Genomic DNA, 9,136 nt, shown 5'->3' with positions numbered 1-9,136 from the left:
ATTTCCATTTGTATGCAAAGGGAATTTTACAACGAGTTAATATTAATCAAAAAATACAATACAATGGCTTTGTTAAAATGAACAAACTAATGATATGTTTAATTTATACATACAAACTAGTACCTTTATTTAAATTATATGGAATAAAATTATTCTAAGAACGCATTGACCCACCATTTAAATAATTGATTTTAATACTTATAATGATTTCTTTAATTGCAATTGAAAAGTATAATTACAATGGTCTAGTGCAAGTAAACAAACTAATTATATATTAATTTCAACATACAATATATTACAATTTTTAAATTTCAAACCTAGTTAATTATATGCTAATTTTTAGAGTCTCTACCTTAGCTTCTTTTGGTACTTCTTTTAGTACAAATTGTATGTTTATTTTTGGTGCTACGTAGAACCTAATATAGTTTTTCAACTTGTATGGAATAAAAAAGCTATAAGAATGCAATGGGTCATCCTTCACATTACTAATTTCTAAGAGGTATAATGATAAATTAAACCACAATTGAAACAAATAATAAAAATGATCTAATTCAAACAAATAGACCAGTTATCTATTAATTTTTACATATCGTGCAATCCATTGTAAAAGTTTCTATAGCATGGGAAATTTTGATATGAAAACATTAAATGACCATTCAAATCAATAATTGTTATCAACACATTATCTCACCAAAAATAAAGAACATAAAAATATTTTATTTTTAGTAATGACAAACCAAATCAACAATTATTTTATTAATGTTGTAAAATAAAGAAATAATTCATGATTTCATACATATAATAGCATGAAATAGACATCTATCATTTTAAGGTACTTCTAAATGTAATTGAACATCCTTCAAGGTAGCTCACACATCTGTATCCTTCTTGAGTATATGTAACATTCTCCATAGTTCATCCATCAACCAGGTATCCTCTTGATTTGTCCCAATGAATGGAGGTCCAAGAATCACATTTTCTTTGAGATTAACTTTCTCCCTCAAGGGAACAATTGATTATAATAGTATTGGTTGCATCACATTGGGTATGCATTTCCCACATTTGTTTCAATGAGTTAGTGTGTTTAACTTTGGTTGGATTGTCAATGACCATATGTCTCATTTGTGGTTTACAATCTTAAGAAACACACATAAACACAAGTATATATTATAATGTTTCTGAAACCAACTTTTTTAAAACTCTTGTTCTTTGTTTCAAAGTTTTCATCCAAATTGCAATGTCAAGAGATTCATTTTTTAAACACATTTCAAAAAATGTTTTTGTGTGTGAATGAATCCAAAATAACTTTTTTTGTATTGTGTAATTAGCATTAGTTCCAATTTTCTCAATATGACCTTTGTTTGTTGTTTCATCATCAATGCTATGATAAAAAATGTCCTTTAGTTTAAAAATAAATAATTCCTTTTCAATTAAATTGGCTGCAACAGATTTACAAATAATCTAGTCAAATCATTTTATTCATGTTACAAAAATTACGAAAAAATTGTTGAAACAATACACCTACCTTGAGTGGTTTTTTCACTATTTATAGATGAAATAATAATTTATTTTATCATCTTGATAGAACCTGGAATAAACACATTAAACCTTCAATCAAATACCAATAGTACTTTTTATTAAACCTTCAATGAAATACCAATACCAAGAAAAACATTTGTAATGCAACCTTTCAAAAGAAACACACACACCCACACACCTTTAACATTATTTTGATGGTTAATTTAATGATTTTTATTTGTTCTTATAATAAAAATGTACAATGTTATGGTAGTTACAGGCATTAGAGTTCAAAGAATAATAAGATAAATAATAAGACAAGTTATAAGTATCTAATATGATATTATCTTAATATTTGTAACTTTTCACCTCATCATCATCTTTGCTACCTTTATTTGTCTCTAAATTAAACTCATAAAATATTTTGAATTCCAAAAATGAAAAAAAAATCATTAAATAATAAGGAAACAGGTGGACAAATTATAAGTACGTGAATTATATTTTGTCCTTGATTAAAGGTTTGTTTTATATTCATTTGATTAATGTTTTTTTTCTCCTTTATTGTCACTATATTAAACATAAAAAATGTTATAAATTGTGACAATGAACAAAACTCATTAAACAACTATACAAAAAAAGAATTATATTTAATCGTCCATATAATATTTTGGTCTTGATTGTAGTTTTGTGGGACATTCCATTGGTCACTATATTCATTCTCTTTATTTCCAACAATAATAAACATATGAAATGCTATGAATCGGAATAATAAAAATAAAAATTTAGATTTAAAAAAAAAGTTACAATGATTAATACCCATTTCTATCTCCATCATTCCATGGTCATTGTCTTGATTAATTTTATTATTCTCATAATTCTATAATAGACATCCAAAAATTCTATGAATATGGAAATTAAATAAATTCAAAAAGTAACAAGAGTAACAACCAAATAAATTATGTACCTGCTATGATAACTTTTTCTCCTTCCCCTGTTTCCACCTGTAAACTTTTTTGAACATCGTAAGCATTATATTGATTATTTTTTTTCTTACCACTTTCATTATTCTTTGTTTTAGAATATCCATAATTAGTCATTATAGGAAACACTTTGACTATTAAGAAACCTAAAGAAAATAGTATCCAAAGTATTATAAGAGAAACACCAAAGGAACTGTAGTACCTAAATTTTCCAAAAAGTTAATGGATCCTAGATTTGATAATTGAAAAGATTTATAATTATTGAACATGATTATCCTTTGTGACTCTGTTTGCACAACACATGCAATTATTCTTCCATATGTACAAAAAGCCTTGATTAATTTGTCCCTGCATAAAGAGAGATAACCACTTTTGCATCACTACATCGTTGGTGCTTTTCCAATAAATCCATTCAGAAATCATAATCTCTCCCATTTTCATCAAATATGTGTTCAGATGTGTGAGAGTATTTTGAAGCCACCAAAATTTTTAATTTTGAAATATAGAAATGTATAGTAAAAAAATATATCAGAACTATAATTGTTTTGAGACTTATATTCATAAATGCCACTAGTCATTTTATAGTTGAACTTGGAGTTCTTTATGACAATTTCCAAAGACTCACGTACATTATTACAAAACAAAAGTTATACTAAGAGAATTGTAGTAAAGTCATTCAACACATTTTTCTCGATAAGAAGTCTAAAATATTCAGTGTAATATCCCTTGTGGAATGGTCCTTTTTTCAAAGCCAGTGTATCAAGAACAACCAGGTCAGCACATAAAATTGGTTGCGATTGACATTGGAAAAGAGTGCAAAAGTGTTGACAAAAGATTAGGACCGCCAAAATTACAACTAAATTCAAAATTGTTGTCAACCTGTTCAACACTTGTTGATCCATTTATCATTCTGTCAAGGACTCCATGTAATGACCCCGTAAAATCTTGTAATGATAAAAGTTACCATGGTAGAAATTAGTGTGAACTACTAACTAATATTGTTAAAAGATATTATTTTTGGTTATTTATAAATGGAAGATATTTTGATAAATGCTGGCAGTCTCCTAAGGGAGGAGTTGGATAAAGAAACAGTTATGAAAACTGAAAAGGAAAACTAACCCTCAGCCAGGAAAAGTCCTGGGAGGGAAAGTATCCCGGTTCTGTTGGGACAGAGAGGGAGAGGAAAAATTCTGAGTGAAAGGAAAACAAAGGAAAAGGGTTACGTCTAGTGAGGACCAGATAACCTAGGCACTGAGGTGCTGGAGTCTTGCTGAGGGCTGCAGGCCTGCAGGACAGCTCGGGGGGAGAATCCAGTGAATTAATGGATCTCATGGCTGGGTGGATAAGAGCAATCATATGACTACAGGTGAACATCTGGAGCATTAACTTCTGTAGCTGGCGAACCAGGTACGAATTAATCACCAGATTTAGTCTTTTCCTTAATCTATGTATTAGAAAATTAGAAGGAAATGGAAACCAGTTCTCTGTTGCTTATAAAAGTAAAAGTAAGGTTACTGTCAATAATCAGTGCTATGAATATGCTAGTGCTAGTTATTAAGCAAGGAAACAGAGACTGTCCACTGTAAACATTACAGGTAAATATAGGAAGACTGATACATGTTATAAGTACTGGAATGGTGCTGAACGTATAAACTACAGACAGCCAATATATGATAGCTATGAGGACAATACATAGGTACAGACAGAGTCGATATCTGGAAGCTGTAAGATTATTATACAAGCTACAGATAGAGTCGATATAAGAATGTTGTAGAAACAATGCATAAACCATAGAGAATCGAAATATATTAGCTGTGAAAACCAAGACATAACTGACTGTATGAATCGATACATGATTACATGGATTCGTATGCAAACTTCATAAAGTTCTTCAGAATCATAACAGTAAACGCACAACGATAATGCATGAACGGTTCGATGGTGGAACAACCATTAAAATCTATAACTGTAGAAATGGAAATAGCATATATGTTGAATAACTGGAAAGTCACGAAATGCAGAGGACATTATGTGTCACATTCAATATGGAAAGCCGTTCTTAGATACAACTCATCGAACCCAGTACTTAGGGTCTCATTCCACAATACATGCAACCCATTGAAAGATGATTATAACATTGACGATTGTAACGAAAACATATTATTAACCTGTGAGACACTCTGTATGCACAGAATACTGTGACAGCGGTCACTTAACTTCCGTCTCAGGCACGAGAGGTTGTGTGAACAGAGGGTTTCGATAAAACAAACCCTTGTGAATATTATCAAACCCTCGAAGGGTTATGCCGACTTTACTAAAAAGAAACGGCCGTAACTTAATGAATGAAACCCCATAACAAATCTGAAGAGTGAGTTCATATAAACACAGACAAACCAGTAGTCGATATAATCAAGACAAATGGAAAACACGTTTAGTGCGTTCAAAAGAAACAGCTCATTTATATATATACCAATATTATGAAAAATGAGAACCCCGCAGGGTATGGCAACAGTCTATTCGTAAGACGAGGGTAAACCCTGGTCTCGACAAGCATACATTACATCTGACAAATTCATTGCGAACACCATAACAATAGAGGAGTTAAATAACAGTCTTTGACTTAAATCAAGTTCCGGCAAGGGTTGCCGTGAGCTCTCCAAGTAAGATTTACAATCTGAACGGAAAACCAAATACATATATCAACCTTGCATAACCAGATTAGACACGGTTCCGGCACGAGAAGGCCTACCGCATATCCTAATCCGGTTTGGCCGAAGAGGGTGAACCTGAGACAACAGGTGGGGGTTGTCAGGAGGAAACCCCAGGTCGAAGGATCGAATCAAGCATGACCCGCAAGTAAACCCTTAAGATTTCAAATACACAGTGATTATGTAAACCCATGTAGGAGAAATACCTGGAATGTTCTGGATGCCCGAGTTACCTGGAGCGGTACGGAGACCAAGGAACCAGTGCCTGCACAAACCAGAACTCGAAGTTATACTAATATAACCAGAACGATAGACCCTGTGATAATGATACTGAACAAGAGAATAATCTATGTGTTGTAGCTGAGACTCGGCGGGTATACCTGAGTTGACTGGACAGAGCTGGCACCAAGAGCGGATAGGGATCCGCGGAGCAGAAGTGAGCACCACCATTTGAACAGGTGCAAATGAACCCAAGTCTTGCGGCCTGAGACTTTTATAAACCCACTAAACCCTGGATTCATTATGAGCCCTTAGATCAGCTCAGAACATCCTCACCGTTCGTCAGATGGGAGTTGGCGCGCAAACAACAGCGTTCCCTCCAAAGGTTCACATGGGTCATGTACGATGCCAGCCACCTGGCCAGGGTAGATGAGATATTAAAGTCCCCTCACACCTGGCGTTCGGGTGGATGAATGGTAAACCAATGGACATGACAGTCCATACAACGATAAACATAATGCCTCGTATATAATCAGAGGGAGTCTATGCATTAACAAGGGAAACATATGTATAGTAACCATGTTACATGTCGGTAATTAAGGGTTGAATAGTACATGCGTATATGAAGGGTTTAGATTTATAATTAAATTTTTTTTTATTTGGTATATTTCTCATGGAGATCGTGACAATGTGGTATCAGAGCTAAGGTTTCAAATCTGTGGCCTCTGGAGCAGTACTTCCAACTGCATGAGATTTATTTTATAATAGAATTAAATTCAGCTAATTGGTTTCTGTCTATTAATTAGGAACTAAAACAGAGACAGCAAGACAATAACAGTCACTAGTGAAGATGGAGGGAATGCAGGGAGCAGATGGCGTTCCTCGGGAAAATCCAGAACTGTGGATACAGCTAGGTGTAGAGACGCGCAGTACCAATTTAGCAATACTGCAAACTGTTCAAGAATTGAAAGATGAAATGGCGCGTCTGCGAGAAGACAACGCGCGACTGACGTTGGAACAAGAGAGAATATTAAAGAGCCTATCAGAAAGACAAAACCCACCCTTAGCCAATCCTAGTGCAGAACAGCAAAGGGCAACTGAAGAGCGGAATTACGCACCTGAATTGTCAGAGGAAAAGGAAGATCATTCCGACAATGTAGTGGAACAGCAGACGCCAAAGAGACAGAGAATGGAGTTACAAGGAGAATTCCGGAAAATTAAGCCTCCACATTTTGACGGAGAGTAGGAGGAAGCTGCAGAGGCTTGGTTAATTAACATTAACAAGTATTTCCAGTTATATGAATATGACCCAAATTTGAAGGCGCGGCTGGCCATCTTCCAGCTACAAGGCAAGGCAACCCTGTGGTGGGAGGAAATCAAAATTGTAAAAGGAGTAAGCGAGCAGAACATAACTTGGGAAAAGTTCCAGAAGTACTTCAAGGAGAGATATCTAACTGAACGTTTCTACGATGAGAAGGCACGGGAGTTCCATGATTTGCGACTGGGACAACAATCCATGGACGAGTTCATCAACCGCTTTACCTCCTTGCTTCGCTATGTACCATATATCAAGGAGGAGAAGGCCAAGGTGCAGAGGTTTGTAAGCAGTTTACCAGCCTATATAAGAGAACGTATTGAGTTCGATAATCCCAGGACAATGGACGAGGCGATTCGTAAGGCAAGAATCTATTATCAGCAAAACAAGCAGAAAGGAGACACTTCAAATAAAAGGTGGAATGATAGAAAAAGCAACAGAATTGCCGGTAACAGCAAGGGAAGCCGTGGTAATAGCAGCAAGATTGCTGGTAAAGGACAGATGGGCAGAAATATGGCCAAGAGTACCTTTCAGACTAAACCCAGTGAGAGCAGAATTGGTGAACCACCTGCCAGATCAGACCTTGAAGGAGGGGCCAGACCTCCAGTCCAATGCTGGGGTTGTGGAGGCCCCCACTATGTAAAGAATTGCCCTCAGCGTAAGGGAGGGGATCAGATATCTCAGATCCAAGAAGCATCGACCATTGGAGAAGTGCCGCGCAGCATGCCAAGAATTAACGCGGCACTGGAGGACCGTCAAGCGGAATACCAGCCAAGCATGGTAGAATTTGAAGGTAAAATTTCCAATCTCTCCATAACTGTTCTTATTGACCCAGGGGTTACCTTAAGTTATATTAGTCCAAAAGTAGTTGAACATTGTAAACTATCTTCCGAAAAATTCAAAAACCCATGGCTGGTATAGCTAGCCACAGGAGCTAAAAGAAGAGTTTTGGCCAAAATAAATAACTGTCCTTTTAGCATAGCTGGAGAGTCAATGACAGCAAACTTGAATGTGCTTCCTTTGGGGTCCTATGACATTTCTGATTGGTATGGCTTGGTTGGAAAAGCATTGGCCGTTGGTGAACTGCAAAACCAAAACCATTTATTACAAGGATGACGTAGGATAGCAGCAAGAATTACAAGGGATTAAACACCCTGTACAAATCTGGCCTATCACTGCCTCCCAGCTGGCTAAATGCCTCAGGAAAAAGTGCCAGATTTATGCTATTCAAGTTGGGTATGCAGACCAGAAAAACAAAACAGCTGCAGTGGACAATATTCCGGTAGTGCAAGAATTTATGGATGTATTTCCTGAAGAAGTACCAGGATTACCCCCGAAACGGGATATAGATTTCACAATAGAGTTGATACCAAGAGCAGCACCGGTGTCACGAGCACCGTACCGGATGAGTGTACCTGAATTGACAGAATTGAAAATGCAACTACAAGAGCTGCTGGAAAAGAATTATTTCGCCCCAGCGTGTCACCGGGGGGAGCTCCGGTGCTATTTGTGTCAAAGAAAGATGGGACCCTCCGTATGTGTATAGACTATCGTTAGCTGAACAAGCTCACGGTTAAGAACAAGTACCCTTGCCTCGGATTGAAGAACTCTTCGATCAAGTGAAGGGAGCAACAGTGTTTTCTAAGATCGATCTGCGATTGGTTATCATCAAATCCGAATTAAAGAAGAAGACATTGCAAAAACTGCCTTCAGGACACACTATGGACACTACGAATTTGTAGTGCTACCTTTCGGTTTTGACCAATGCACCTGCTACCTTTATGTGTATGATGAACAGTGTGTTTCACAAGTTTCTGGACAAGTTTGTACTGATATTCATCGATGACATTTTGATATATTCTCGTTCCCAGCAGGAACACGAGGAGCACCTGAGGTTGGTGTTACAAACTCTTCGAGAACATCAGCTATACGCTAAGTTCAGCAAATGCGATTTCTTCAAGGAGGAAATTCAATATTTGGGCCACGTGATTACTAAAGAAGGAATTGCAGTCGACCCTGAGAAGATAAAATCTATTATGGAGTGGCCCATACCAAAGACGTTGCTGATATCAGATCCTTTATGGGGTTAGCCGGCTATTACCGGAGTTTTTGGAAGGCTTTTCTAGGATAGCCTATCCTATTACTTCATGCAGAAAAAAGGAAGGCATTTAGGTGGACACCAGAATGTCAGCAGAGCTTTGACCGCTTGAAACACTTACTCACCACTGCACCCATCCTGAGGATAGCTGATTCTATAAGGTTACGTGGTGTGCACGATGCAGCAAGGAAGGTGTGGGAGGAGTATTGATGCAGGAAGGAAAAGTAATAGCGTATGAATCAAGGAAACTAAAAGAGCATGAGCAGAGATACTCTGCTTACGATTTAGAATTATGCTG

The 9,136-nt window shown here is 36.4% G+C and overlaps 1 long non-coding RNA gene across 1 annotated transcript; it reads right to left on the bottom strand.

The window, feature by feature from the left end:
• Positions 1-4,937: 4,937 nt before the first annotated feature.
• Positions 4,938-5,450, bottom strand: LOC149253059 (uncharacterized). Its single transcript, XR_016266115.1, has 2 exons — positions 5,413-5,450; positions 4,938-5,284 (listed from the first exon to the last, which is right to left on the bottom strand). It is a non-coding gene; the product is annotated as an uncharacterized LOC149253059 (long non-coding RNA).
• Positions 5,451-9,136: the final 3,686 nt, after the last annotated feature.

The sequence above is a fragment of the Pinus tabuliformis genome, chromosome 7, assembly GCF_031772625.1.
Source record: "Pinus tabuliformis cultivar Carrire ecotype Pingquan chromosome 7, CPIR1, whole genome shotgun sequence".
Taxonomy (NCBI): Eukaryota; Viridiplantae; Streptophyta; class Pinopsida; order Pinales; family Pinaceae; genus Pinus; species Pinus tabuliformis.
The sequence above is the reverse complement of the archived record's forward strand: the minus strand, read 5'-3'. Positions and strand labels throughout refer to the sequence as shown.